The 15,330-nt window shown below is 25.0% G+C and overlaps 1 pseudogene; it reads left to right on the forward strand.

Moving 5' to 3' along the window:
• The first annotated feature begins 2,619 nt into the window (after window positions 1-2,619).
• LOC113378384 lies at window positions 2,620-14,220 on the forward strand (annotated as a pseudogene).
• The last annotated feature ends 1,110 nt before the right edge of the window (window positions 14,221-15,330 follow it).

Consider the following 15,330-nt stretch of genomic DNA (forward strand, 5'->3'; position numbering starts at 1 on the left):
GCATAAAGATATTGAAAATGTGTTTTAGTATCTGATATTTTTTCAAGTTTTTTCATAATTTTGTTTGAAAAGTTTTTAAACGTTATATACAGATTTGTAGATAATTTTATTAGCTTTCTAACAATATATAACACTATTGTTATATTTTAATTTTGTATAATAAAATAAACGTTTGTATAAAAAAGTGCAACAGATCAAATATATAATTATGGACTTCCAAAACATAGTGCTAATAACTAGATATTAAATTGTAAACTTCACAGATTTTTCTTAATTAATTTTGTTAGCAAAGTTTTTAAACTTTATATACAGATTTGCAGTTAATTTTATTAGCTTTTTAACGATATATAACAATATATATGTGCTAAAACAAATTTTAGCATTATACTTAATCGTATTTAAAAAAAAAAATGTAACCACTACCAATGGCTGACTACAGTTTCAACTTTACAGATTTTTCTTGCTAAATTTTGTTCGATAAGTTTTTAAACGTTATATACAGATATGTAGATAATTCTATTACCTTTCTAATAATATATAATACTATTGTTATATATTGAATTATTTATAGTAAAATAAACGTGTATGTAAAAAAGTGCAACCGATAAAACTAATTCAAATATTAATTTGTATATAAAATGTTAAAATTACTGCATTTAATTTTGAACAATGTACTCAAGTGAAGTTAGCGGCGGGTTGGTACTGTCAACTCCGTTTTAGCGGTTAACATTTGAATTTGAATTTACAATATAATATTTGTCTTTTTATTATCAACTATATTTTGTAAGTAATTTTGTTCAAAACGTAATAAATTGTTATATATAGTGATGTAGATAATTTTATTAGCTTTTTAACGATATATAATAAGATATATGTTGTGGAACAAATTTTAACAATATAAAGGTAATTATAAAAAAAATGTAACCTTAAAAATCTGCTAATAACTAATAATTAAATACTAAAACTTAATACTTACTTAATTTTTATCAATTTTTTCGATAAATAATGTAAATTTCAAAGTGAAAGTAATTTGTATCAAAAAGTTTGTTCTAAAACGTTTAAAAATGTAAATGCAGACTTGTAAACAATTTAATAAGCTTTTCAGTGATATATAATAGTATTTAAATGTTCTAACAAAATTTTCAGCAAATGATGCAAATTGAAAAAAATGTACTTAAAATTTTAGCCCAAAATAAATGACTTATTAATTGCAAAACTTATTTTTAGGTAATAACAATAATATTATATATTATTAAAAAGCTAATAAAATTATCTACAAATCTGTATATAACATTTGATAACTTTTAAAACAAAATTTAGTAAAAAAAAAACTGTGAATTTGATTTGAACCATTGATGAATTTCATTGGTTACATTTTTTCCAATTTAGCATTACTATGATAAAATTCATTTCTAAGGTTATTTATAATGATATATATATTGAGAAAGTAGATGAAATTATCTATAAATCTGTATATAACAATTTAAATCGTTTCGAACAAAGATATATTTAAAAAATTGAAATTAAACAACGGGTCATATCTAGTTTATGATGTTTGGTCAAGGCTTTTTTTTTTTAGATAGTAATTAATTTTTAAATAATTTGTTTCGATATGTATATATTATTATATATTATTAGAAAGTAGATAAAATTATATATAAATCTGTATTTAACAATTTGTTAGTGTTGAAACAAAATTATGCAAAAATAATTCGTTATACTTTGAAATCTTCATAGGACTCCCATAACAACGCTGTAGTTTGTGTTTGTATTTATTTTGTTTAAATTTAATTAAATATATTAACATTATTATATATCATTAGAAAGCTAATTAAATTATCTACAAATCTGTATATAACGTTTCAAAACTTTTTGAACAAAATTTAGTAAGAAAACTCTGCAAATCCTACAATGTTATTCAAAATAACTAATAATTATTTGCAACATTTTATATAATTAATTTACAACAAAAATATATTTTTTAAAATAAATTGCTAAGTGTTAATAAAATATTATCTTCATTACATTCATAATAATTATATTTAAAATGTTGACAGTTGCAAATTCAAAATGTCTACTTAACAGTTCCAAATCCAACATGGACGCTTGACAGCTCAAACTAACAAGTTTGACATTACGCACAAAAGTAAATAATTCTAAACTAAAAAATGATTTAATTGAATTTAATTTACTTATTTTAAATCAAAAACAAAACGCACAAGTAATTTTAACAAATTGCAAAATCAAAATATTTTCTTGACAGTTTCAAATCCAACATGGACGCTTGACAGCTCCACTTTGTTTTGTCATAATTTAATAAATTATATTAACGTTATTATACATCTTTAATAAACTAATAAAAATTATCTAAAAAATCGTTAAAAGCGTTAAATAAATTTTCAATTAAATATTGCAATCATTATAATTATGTTGACAGTTGCAAAATACAAAATGTCTACTTGACAGTTCCGAATCCAACATGGACGCTTGACAGCTCGAACTGTCAAACTCATGTAAATATTTATATAATAACAAAGCACTTTTTACACATTTATATATCAATATTGTAATTATTAACGCACAAAAGTGAATTTTAAACAATTGACAATTATAATAATTATGGAAAGTGTTCGTGAAGGCTACGCAACAGCCCCAACAGACATATGCATACAAATAAACCCTCCAGAAACAATAACAAGTTCAAATAGTTCTTTATCTTTGGAGGAGGAGTCTCAGGCTATTCCTTCGGGGCTTATTAAATATAAATGGCAATTGATATTAGGAGATGTAAATAGAAGTTGACTTAGTAAAATATATTGTACAATGAGTCTATTGTCTATTTTTTTCCAGAAAGCGACTCTGCCAGAAATTCTACATAGTATCGAGCAATGCAAAGCTCTAGTTTTGGAGACTGAAAGTGGCTCTGAAGAACGTAAATGGGTTGTCAGACATTTGGTGGAGTTACGACTGTGTGCAGAGGAGTTAAAGGATGCTTTGGAGGATCCTAATTTACAAAAGGATCTTACAAAAGTATTTATTGATTTTAATTAAGCCCAAATTTATTAGGTGTACACTTTGCTTCCGCCGTTTTTACAAAGCAAGTTCTTTACAATAGCGGCGGACGAAAAGTTGTACACACTATATGTTTTCAAATGCTATTTTAAAGTATACGGAGTTGCTGTAGGGCATCATAATGTTAGGCAGTATTGTGCATAATTTAATTTTGAACAAATTTACCAAAGACATCGTTCATATTAAACAAATAGTTTAGAAGTTATAGTGCATACAATAAATCAGTGTTTTAAATTTCATACAACTTTGCTTCCGCCGTTTTTACAAAGCAAGTTCTTTACATTAACGGCGGACGCAAAGTTGTACATGTAATATATTTTCAAATGCTATTTTAAAGTATAGAGAGTTGTTGTAGAGCATTGGGGTAAAAGACAATGTTATAGATTGTTTAATTCTGAACAAATTGGCCAAAGACATCGTTTATATTAAACAAATAGTTTAGAAGTTATAGTGCATACAATAAATCAGTGTTTTAAATTTCATACAACTTTGCTTCCGCCGTTTTTACAAAGCAAGTTCTTTACAATATCGGCGGACGCAAAGTTGTACACGTGACATTAGTATTTTTAAATGCTATTTTAAAGTATAGGGAGTTGCTCTAGAGCATGATAATGTTAGACAATATTGTAGGTTGTTTAATTTTGAACAAATTTGCCGAAGGCACCATTCATATCAAACAAATAGTTTAGAAATTACAAGCGTTGAAACAAAAAAATGCGCCAACTATACTGCAATCCAATCCAAGATGTCAATGTACATTGTATGAAAAAAAATCTTTGACAAATCGTAGTTTGTATGAAAACTAGTATACTTTACACTCGGATCATTTGTTTGGTTTCAATTGCTATTTTAAAGTATACCGAGTTGTTGTAGAGCATTGGGGTAAAAGACAATATTATAGATTCTTTAATTCTGAACAAATTTGCCGAAGACACCGTTCATATTAAACAAATAGTTTAGAAGTTATAGTGCATACAATAAATCAGTGTTTTAAATTTCATACAACTTTGCTTCCGCCGTTTTACAAAGCAAGTTCTTTACAATAACGGCGGACACAAAGTTGTACACGTGATATGTTTTCAAAAACGTTTTAAAATATACGAAGTTGTTGTAGAGCATTGGGGTAAAAGACAATATTGTAGATAATTTAATTCTACACAAATTTCTCATACACATCATTCATATCAATCGAATGGTTTAGAAGTTACAAGCGATTTAGTGAATAAATGCACCTACACGTTGTACTATATATGATGCAGCGGGTCTAAAGTGCGTTAAGAAGTTTTACTTCAAATATAGGCATGTTGGGTATCAAATGAAAAGTCTCGACGAATACTAACTAAATATCATAGTAACAAATTCAACAAACCAGCAGGGTTCCGTACACTTAATTTAATAGATTTCTAATATCAATTTTTGCACTTTTGAAGTATATCAAGTTGCATTAGAGTTTTATAATATTAGACAATCTTGTAGATTATTTAATTTCCAAACAAATTTACCAAAGACATCGTTTATATTAAACAAATAGTTTAGAAGTTATAGCATGTATAATAAATAAGTGCTTTAAATTTCACACAACTTTGCTCCCGCCGTTTTCCAATACGAATTCCTTACAAAAGCGGCAAAGTTGTGCACGTGATATATTTTTAAATTCGATTTTAAAATATACGGAGTTGCTATAGGGCATCATAATGTTAGGCAATATTGTAGATAATTTAATTCTGCACAAATTTCTCATACACATCATTAATATCAATCGAATGGTTTAGAAGTTACAAGCGATTTAGTAAATAAATGCACCTACACGTTGTATGTACTATATATAATGCAGCGGGTAAAGTGCGTTAAGAAGTTTTACTTCAAATATAGGCATGTGGGGTATCAAATGAAAGGTCTCGACGAATACTAACTAAATATCATAGTAAGAAATTCAACAAACCAGCAGGGTTCCGTACACTTAATTTATGAAATTTCTAATATAAATTTTTGCAATTATGCCAAGTTGCAGTAGGGCATCATAATGTTAGACAATATTGTGTATAATTTAATTTTAAATAAATTTACCAAAGACATCGTTCATATTAAACAAATAGTTTAGAAGTTATAGTGCATACAATAAATAAGTGCTTTAAATTTCATACATTTTTGCTTCCGCCGTTGTTTACAAAAACGGCGGACGCAAAGTTGTATATAGTAAAATAAGTCAAAATTAAAAAAAAAACTCAAATCGGGTACAATTTGATCGTTAGTAGAGTTCTTTTAGTTTTCAACACATCTATATCAACAAATCATTAAAGTAATATTTTTAATACTTTACAATTTTCTTCAGCCAGTTTGCTCGTCAGTAGAGTCCCTTTTCATATTTTACCCAGTTTTTAAGTTGCTCGTCAATAGAGTCCCTTTTCATATTTTACCCAGTTTTTAAGTTGCTCGTCAGTAGAGTCCTTTTTTATTTTTCTATTTATTTATTTAATTTGCTCGTCAGTAGAGCCCTTTTTTAATTTTCTCTCTAGATATTTAATTTGCTCGTCAGTAGAGTCCTTTTTTAATTTTCTCTCTAGATATTTAATTTTCTTGTCAGTAGAGTCCTTTTTTATTTTTCTATTTATTTATTTAATTTGCTCGTCAGTAGAGCCCTTTTTCAATTTTCTATTTATTTATTTAATTTGCTCGTCAGTAGAGCCCTCTTTTAATTTTCTCTCTAGATATTTAATTTGCTCGTCAGTAGAGTCCTTTTTTAATTTTCTCTTAGATATTTAATTTGCTCGTCAGTAGAGTCCCATTTTTAATTTCAAGGTAGAATAATAAATATTAATAAAAGTCTGTTTTTATATGCAGGTTTTAATTTTCTTGTTAGTAGAGTCCTTTTTCACTTTTCTATCTAAATATATAATTTGTTTGTCCTTTGGTAATTTTCTATACTCAGATTTTATTTTCTATCTATCATCATAGATTGCTCTTGCTCTTCAGTAGAGTTTCTTTTTCATGTTCTAAAATTAAATTTTATTTGCTCTTTGTTGATAAATTTAAAATGTTGTCAAAAAAGAGACTCTACTGACGAGCAAACTGAAACTAAATACAAAAGGAACTTTACTGACGAGCAAATGATAATTTTGATAGAAAGAGAGACTCTGTATATTTTATACACAGAGTTGTAGATAATTTTATTACTGTTCTAACAATATATAACACTATTATCATATTTTAATTTTGTATAACAAAATAAACGTTTGTATAAAAGCAAATATATAATTAATGACTTTTAACACATTGTGCTAATAACTAGATACTAAATTTTAAATTTACAGATTTTTCCTAATTTATTTTGTTAGAAAACTTATTAAACGTTATATACAGATTTGTAGATAATTTTATTATCTTTTTAACTATATATAACACTATTGTCATATTTTAACTTTGTATAACAAAATAAACGTGCAACCGATGAAACTACATACATATTGAATACAGCAAAACAACTAATTATAATTTGTATATAAAATGTTTTGAAATTACTGCATTTAATTCATAACAATGTACCCAAACACAATGAAGTTGTATACGAGTTGGTACTGTCAACTCTTTTCCGACCGTTAACATTTGAATTTGAATTTACAATATAGCATTTGTGTATTATTATCACTCGTATATTTGGCTCGTTTAATTGTTTTAAACAAAAATACTGCACATTTTCAATTTAGTATATTTTATGCAAAAAAACTATCGTCTTTTATATTAAATTTTGTTTTTTTTTCAGGTAATATTAGGGCATCATTTTAAATTAAGACAACAAGCACCGACTACTAGAAGACAACATTGCGATCATTGCAGTGGAACAATATGGAGCGTTGTACAAGCTTCTTATATTTGTACAGGTAAATAATAACAATAATAATAATAATAATAATATTGATAATGATAATAATAATAATTATTATTATATTTTTTTTGTTCTCAGATTGTGGTTTCTGCTGCCACCACAAATGTGTCGGCCACATTTTGCGAGTTTGTGCAAATGTGATTGTAACAGAAATGGGAAAACCGATCATAGATATTTGTCCTGAGAAAGGATTGGCTTCACAATTTTATAAATGCTTTGAATGCAAGACATTGCTAATAAATAGTAAGTAGGTATAAAGTCATACAGATAAAAATAATAGTAAATATTTATATAACTTCTTTCATATTTAATTGTCTAGTAATTTATTATAATAATACAATTATAATTGAACAGTTGTAGTCTAAAATATTATAGGCCTATGAAAAATGATTTAATTTTAAAAATGTTTTGGTCTAAGCGCCATTACGTTAAATGCAGTAAATGTTAAATGAACATTTTACCCGAGAGAAAAATAAAAGAGTTGAGGAGAAAGTTTAGTCAGATATCGAACCAAAAAAATTCAATGAATGCAAATTTAAAGTTTAACCATTTTTTCTAGACAATTTGTTTTAAAACTTGTAAATTTGTATATACGTAATTATAGATAATTTAATTAGCATTCTAATAATATATAATACTATTAATATATTTAAATAAATTCAAGCAAAATAAATATAAATATAAACCAACGACATTTATTTATAACTCGAATTATTTCAAATTTGGAGCTGTCAATCGTCCATGTTGGATTCAGAACTGTCAAGTAGACATTTTGAAATTTTCAACTGTCAACATTTTAAATATAATTATAATCAATGTAATATTAATTACTAACTTGCAATTAAATTATTTTTTTCATAAATCAATTTATATAATATGTTTCAAATAAATTAACTAATAACTAGATACTAAATTTTATAATTCATAAATTTTCTTACTAAATTTTGTTAGAAAAGTCATCAAACGGTATATTCAGATTTGTAGATAATTTAATTATCTTTCTAATGATATATAATAATGTTAATATATTTAATTAAATTTAAACAAAATAATTATAAATATAAACTAAAGCGTTGAAGCTCAAGTAATGCTGGCGCTCGACAAAGATTTTAATTTCAAAGTTTAACAAATTATTTTTGCATAATTTTGTTCCAATACTATCAAATTGTTATATACAGATTTATAGATAATTTTATCTACTTTCTAAAGAAATAATATTATAAATAACCATAAAGATGAATTTTAGTACAATAGTGATAAATATACAAAAACGTAACCAATGAAATCCACCAATGGTAACTAAATTTTTAAGTTCACATATTTTTCTTATTTAATTTTGTTCGAACACTTATAAAACGTTATATACAGATTTGTAGACAATTTTATCACCTTTCTAACAGTATATAATATTATTGTTATATTTTAATAATAATTTTAATGTTAATAAAATAAATGTGGATAAAAAAGTGCAACCGATGACACTAATAATATAAAATGACACTTTAAAGTTTAAAAATATTTTATAAATAAATTTGTATGAAACGTGTGCAAATGTTATTTAAAGAGTTGTAGATGATTTTATTAGCTTTTTAACGATATATAATAATATATATATGTTAGAACAAATTTTAGCAATATAAACGTAAATATAAAAAATGTAGTACAAACTACAAGCAACTGAATGTTCACTTTTGAAGTTTAAAAAAAAATATATAAATTTGTTCTAAAAGTTACAAAGTGTTATATACAGAGTTGTAGATAGTTTTATTAGCTTTTTAACGATATATAATAATATATATGCATTAAAACAAATTTAAACACTATAAACGTAAATATAAAAAAATGTAAATATTCACTTTCAAAGTTTAAACATGTGTTTTAACATAATTTTGTTTTAAAGGTTATAAATTGTTATATACAGATTTATGGATAATTTTATTAGCTTTCTAGCGATATATAATAATCTACATGTTGTAGAACAAAGTTTAATAATATAACCGTGAAGAGAAAAAAATGTAACCTATAAAACTCACCAATGGCTAAGTAATGTTTCAACTTTATCGTTTTTTTTAACAAATTTTGTTTGAAAAGTTATTAAACGTTATATACAGATTTGTAGAAAATTTTATTAACTTTCCAACAATATATAACACTATTGTTATATTTAAATTTTTTATAATAAATTAAACGTGCAACTGATGAAACTAACATACATATTGATGCAGCAAAACAACTAATTATAATCTGTATATAAAACGTTTTAAAATTACTGCATTTAATATAGAACATTGTACCCAACACACATGAAGTTGTCTGCGGTTCGGTACTGTCAACTCTTTTTTAACCGTTAATAACATTTGAATTTGAATTTACATTGTTTGTATTTTTATCACCATTAACTGTAATATTATATTTTTGAACAATATATAATAAACTTGTTATAATTAAATTATTTATAATAAAATAAGCGTGTATATAAAAAAGTGCACCAAAAGCAAATAAACTAAGTTCATAAGATGTTATGAAACGTTGGTAAAGATCAGTCGGGCCTTTTCTTCTTAATTAATAAGATATAGTTTATAAAGTTTTTGGTCTAAACAAGAATTGTCAAATATTATAGGCCAAGAGAAACCTTATTTATAAATGATAAAATTGAGTAAATAAAATATTAAAATAAAAGTTTAACGTAATGAGACGTATCTTCAGGGCATACATAGTACATGTTTTATCTAAAAAGCTTTTTCATGTTATTAAATGTATTAACTATTTTAGCTATTTTAAGTTATGAAATTTATCAGTTTATTAACTAATGTTCTAAACTTCATTAACATCGTATTTAAAAGCGAAAAAAAAATTAAAAAAAAACTGAAATATTTACATGTTTCAATTTATCAAATTTAAATAAACATTAAATTAAATCTTAAATATGTTTATGTATTCTAAAAGCACAACATTTATTTTACAATTTTTTTAAATACATCCGAAACCTTGTCGTTACAAAAAGACACTCTGTATATGCTAAACAACTTATTATAATTTGTATATAAAATGTCTTATAAAATTACTGCATTTAATTGTGAACAAAGTACCCAACGCATGAAGTTGTACACGGTTTGGTACTGTCAACTCTTGTTTTGACCGTTAACGTTTGAATTTGAATTAACAAAATATATTTAAATAATATATTTAATACTTTATAAACTTTTATATCGGAGTGTATATAACTGTTGGCATGGAATCGTAGTAAATTTATCTAGTTTCTCTCTATCTAACCGAAAAGGGGTGCTTTTATATGATATTTGTGAGTTATTTGACAAAAACCAAAAAAATGTCCCGAATTTTCTATTTGTTTCCAAAGAATAATGAAAGATCGAATTCAAAGTCGTTTTATTGTGTTTTATCATTAACAATAATATTATTAAATACGATTTTATTAGGTTTTAAACAATATATATATTTAATTATTTAAATATGATTTTAATATAATATTATTTACTTTACAAAGCTACATATAAAGGATACGCTGCTTGTTTGGGACAATATTTAATTCAAACAGGTTTGAAAGATTTGTAAATAATTTGGTAATAAAAAATATTATAAACAAAATAAATAGATATATTAATGGAATAATTTTGTTTACAGAAATCTGGATCCTAGACTTTGTGACTACACAGGAAATTATTATTGTTCGACATGTCATTGGAATTCAGTAAGTGATAATTATATATATATATATATATATATATATATATATATATATACAGACAGACGTTTTCTTGTATTGTTAAATAATTTAGTAAAGTAAACTAAAATACTACATGCATAAGTTTAAAAAAAAATAATGTATATGCAATTTTGAACTTATTGCGTTATTTATTAAACTTAATTGTATAATTTCATCTGCCAAACATATACTGTGTTGACTGTATCTTATATTATTTTAATTTCGGGCACATCTCAGCTGCTCTTCGGCAATAATAATGCAGACATTACATTTTTCTTGAATATTATATTCTAATATTATCTAGGCTTATAATTTCAGTTAAATTCAAATTTCAAGTGAATTGGATATTTCTCAGTTCAAATGTTTTCAATGTCAAAGAATGATAAGTGTTTTTTTGTAATTTTTGCCATTTATTTCTACAATATTACTATAGTTAGCTTTATTGTTCGTTAAATCTTGAAAATGTTCTTTGATAAACTCAAAAAATATTTATCAAAATCCGAATAACCGTTTAGGAGGAGTATCAATTCATACATCATTACAGAAGAATTTTATATATAAGATATATATATATATATATATATAATATATATATTATAATATATATTTATATTATTTCTTTTACAGGAGGCAATTATCCCAGCAAGAGTTATCCAAAATGGGATTTTGAACCACGTCCTGTAAGCCAATCATCTTTGCAAGTTCTAAATTTATTTTACAATCGTCCTGTGATCGATTTACAAAGACTGAACCGAGACTGTTGGATTTTGTTCCTGAATTAAGTGTTGTCAAGGTACTAATTTATATTATATGTATAGTATATGTATATATATATATATATATATATATATATAATATAATATAATCTTACTATTAAACATATTATATTGTAAATTCAAATTCAAATGTTAACGGTTAAAAAGAGTTGACAGTATCAAACCGCGAACAACTTCATGTGTGTCGAGTATATTGTTCAAAATTAAATGCAGTAATTTTATAGTACATTTTATATACAAATTATAATAAGTTATTTTGCGGTATTCAATATGTATGTTAGTTTCATCAGTTGCACGTTTATTTTATTATAAAAAATTAAAATATAACAATAGTGTTATATATTGCTAGAAAAGTAATGAAATTGTCCACAAAACTGTATATAAGGTTTAATAACTTTTTGACAAAATTTAGCAAGAGAAGTGTGTAAAATTGAAACTGTAGTCAGCTATTGGTAGTGGTTACATTTTTTTCTAATTACGACTATAATGTAAAAATTTGTTTTACAACATATATATTATTATATATCGTTAAAAGCTAATAAAAATTATAGTTTAAAGACTTAGTTTTGGGAACAAAATTAACTAAAAAAAATCTGCGAATTTTAAAATTTAGTATCTAGTTATCAGCGTCCATAATTATATATTTGATCCGTAGCACTTTTTTATACAAACGTTTATTTATTACACAAAATTAAAATATAATTATATTATATATAACAATAGTATTATATATTGTTAGAAAGGTAATAAAATTATCTACAAATCTGTCTAAACAAATATGTTTTCTTTCTCACATCTGCCTCAAATTGCTCGTCAGTAGAGTCCTTTTGATGTTCAATATGACATTCTATTAATAATTTCTAATAATTATATATAGGTTATAAGTTCGCTTGTCAAAAGAGTTCCTTTTTTGTGTTTAAATCAAGTTAGTTTGTCAAAAGAGTTCTTGTTTTGTTTTGTGTGAATGAACTTTTTATTAGTCATATTATAATTTATAGTTTTCATATTTATTCTCAATAATTCAGTCGATAACCAGTTTGGCAGTCAGTAGAGTTCTTTCTTACTTCTCAAAATGAACTATTGAACTATTGTTATATATTTTTAGTAGAGTCCTATACTAATTGTGATTTTTAATTCTATTTAACTAATAATTGATTTATTTTAAATGAGTTGTTTTGCAATTTTATAAAAATTAATATTATTGTTGATGATAAAAACACAAATATTGTATTGTAAATTGAAATTCAAATGTTAACGGTCAGAAAAGAGTTGGCAGTACCAACTTGGAGACTACTTCATGTGTGTTGGGTACATTGTTCAAAATTAAATGCAGTAATTTAAAAACATTTTATATACAAATTAGTAGAAGAGTTGCACTTTTTTATAAATATGCGTATTTTATTATAAATTATTAAGATATAACAATAATATTGTATATGTTAGATAGCTAATAAAATTATCTATAAAAACTGTATATAACGTTTAAAAAACTTTTCAAACAAAATTAAATAAGAAAAATCTGTAAAGTTTAAAATTTAGTCCGCATTGGTGGTTTTATTCCTTACTTGCTTATTTACATTTATATTGCAAAATTGTTTTACAACAAATATATTATTATATACCATTGAAAAGCTAATAGAATTGTCTACAACTCTGTATACCACACTTCATCACGTTTCAAACAAAATTATTTACAAAATATTTGCAAACTTTGAAATGGCATTTTGTATTATTAGATTCACCGGTTGCACTTTTTTATATACACCTTTATTTATTATACATTCTTATAATATAACAACAATACTATATTTTAATACTTAATATTATTTATTAGTTAATACTTAAAATATGCGAGCAATTGTTCAAAAATGTAATATTATAAATAATGACAAATAATATGTAGCAAATTCAAATTTAAATGTTAACGGTCAAAACAAGAGTTGACAGTACCGAACCGCGTACAACTTCATGTTAGTTGGGTACATTGTTCAAAATTAAATTCAGTAAATTTTATGTTAATTATTTATTAACAATAACAATAGTATTCTAAGAAAGTTGATACAAATTGTCTCGTATCGATGGGTACTTTGTTACATATTAAATGCAGTAAGTAATTTTATTTCTATTAGAAGCATCATCAAGTTAAATACTTCAATGAGCATCGAAGACATTTAATTTTAGATAACTTAGAAAACTCAACTGTTGTATATATAAGTCTAGACGTTTTTTACCGATTTAACTAATGTATAAACTAAATTTAAAAAAGTACTCCAAACAAATTACTCTTGTTATTTAACAAAAATCAATTATTAAATATTTTTCTTATTTTTTAGAAAAATCGTGAAGACCTAGTATCAATGATGAAATATATAACAGCCTGTAGAAAGGCTCAAGAAGATAATTTAATTAAACACATCACCGGAAAACGACAATTGGTGAAGAATTGTAGAAACCAAAGATTCCGGAGAATCACCGGAGTCATACTTTTATACAGCATGTCGGATTTAGAAGGAATTTTCAATGGAAGCTTAAATAACTTTTTGATAGACTTAAGAGAGAAATATCGTACGCATATCATCAATTGTGAGGTAAAACATATATATATATATATATATTATATATATATATATATATAAATAGTTGTAAGTGGCTTAAGGCAAGTTGCTTGAACTCCTAATACGAGTAAATAATGAATAAGAATTAGGATTTAACATTAATACCGAACCCTATAGGTTTCTAGAGTTTTTAAATATGATTTTGGATAGTGCTCGTCGAGACCTTTCATTTGATACCCCACATGACTATATTTGAAAAAATTCTAACTCGCATTTGACCCGCTGTACTATTTATAGTTCAGCAATTTCTTTAAGGTGCATTTGTTTATTGTATCGCTCGTAACTTTTAAACGGTTAGTCCAAAGTAAAAGAAATATTCGGTGAATTTGTAATAAATTAAATATTCTATAATATTGTCTATATCGCAATATGCTCCACAGCAACTCGGTATACTTTAAAATCGTATTTGAAAACAAATAAATGAGATTAGATAGTAAAAAAGTGTTTTGTACGGAACCCTGTTGCTTTGTTAAGTGTTTAAGTATAATTTTTAATAAGTGCTTATTGAGACCTTTCATTTGATACCCCACATGCTATATTTGAAGTAAAACTTCTGAGCTCATATTTGACTCCGAGTTCTGCAACCCAATTTACTTTTTATTGTATCTCTTGTAACTTTTAAACCGTTTGTCCAAATTTAACGCAATATTCGGCAAAATTGTACGAAATATAATAATCTACAATATGTACTAATCTGTAACACTTTGGTGTACCTGAAGAATGTGATAGTTGTCATTACGAATTAAATAAATGCCTTATACGGAACCCTATAGGTTTCTAGAGTATTTAAGTATGATTTTTTGGATAGTGCTCGTCGAGACTTTCATTTGATACCCAACATGCCTATATTTGAAGTAAAACTTCTAAGCTTATACTGGACCCCGAGTTCTGCAACCCATTGGTTTACTTTTTATTGCATCTTTTGTAACTTTTGAACCGTTCGTCCAAATGAACCAAATATTCGACAAAATTGTGCTAAATTAAATTATCTATAATATTGTATTGACAAAAATATTGTAAGTGAAATTGTTGTATTAATCTTGCATTTATTTAGTTTGCTCGTTAGTAGAGTTCCTTCAGTCCTTGTTTCAACGTGTCTTTCTTATTTGATAAATACATGATCAAGTTTGTTCGTCAGTAGAGTCCTTAATTAAAGCTAATTTTTTGTCATATTTAAGAAAACAATAATAAATAAATAATCTATAAAATAATTGAAGTAAAACTTCTAACCTGACTTCCAACAAGGTTGCCTTAAATGTT

This window comes from Ctenocephalides felis, unplaced genomic scaffold, assembly GCF_003426905.1.
Source record: "Ctenocephalides felis isolate EL2017-DRISC unplaced genomic scaffold, ASM342690v1 CF-g0.4_SCAFFOLD_01886, whole genome shotgun sequence".
NCBI classification, from domain to species: domain Eukaryota; kingdom Metazoa; phylum Arthropoda; class Insecta; order Siphonaptera; family Pulicidae; genus Ctenocephalides; species Ctenocephalides felis.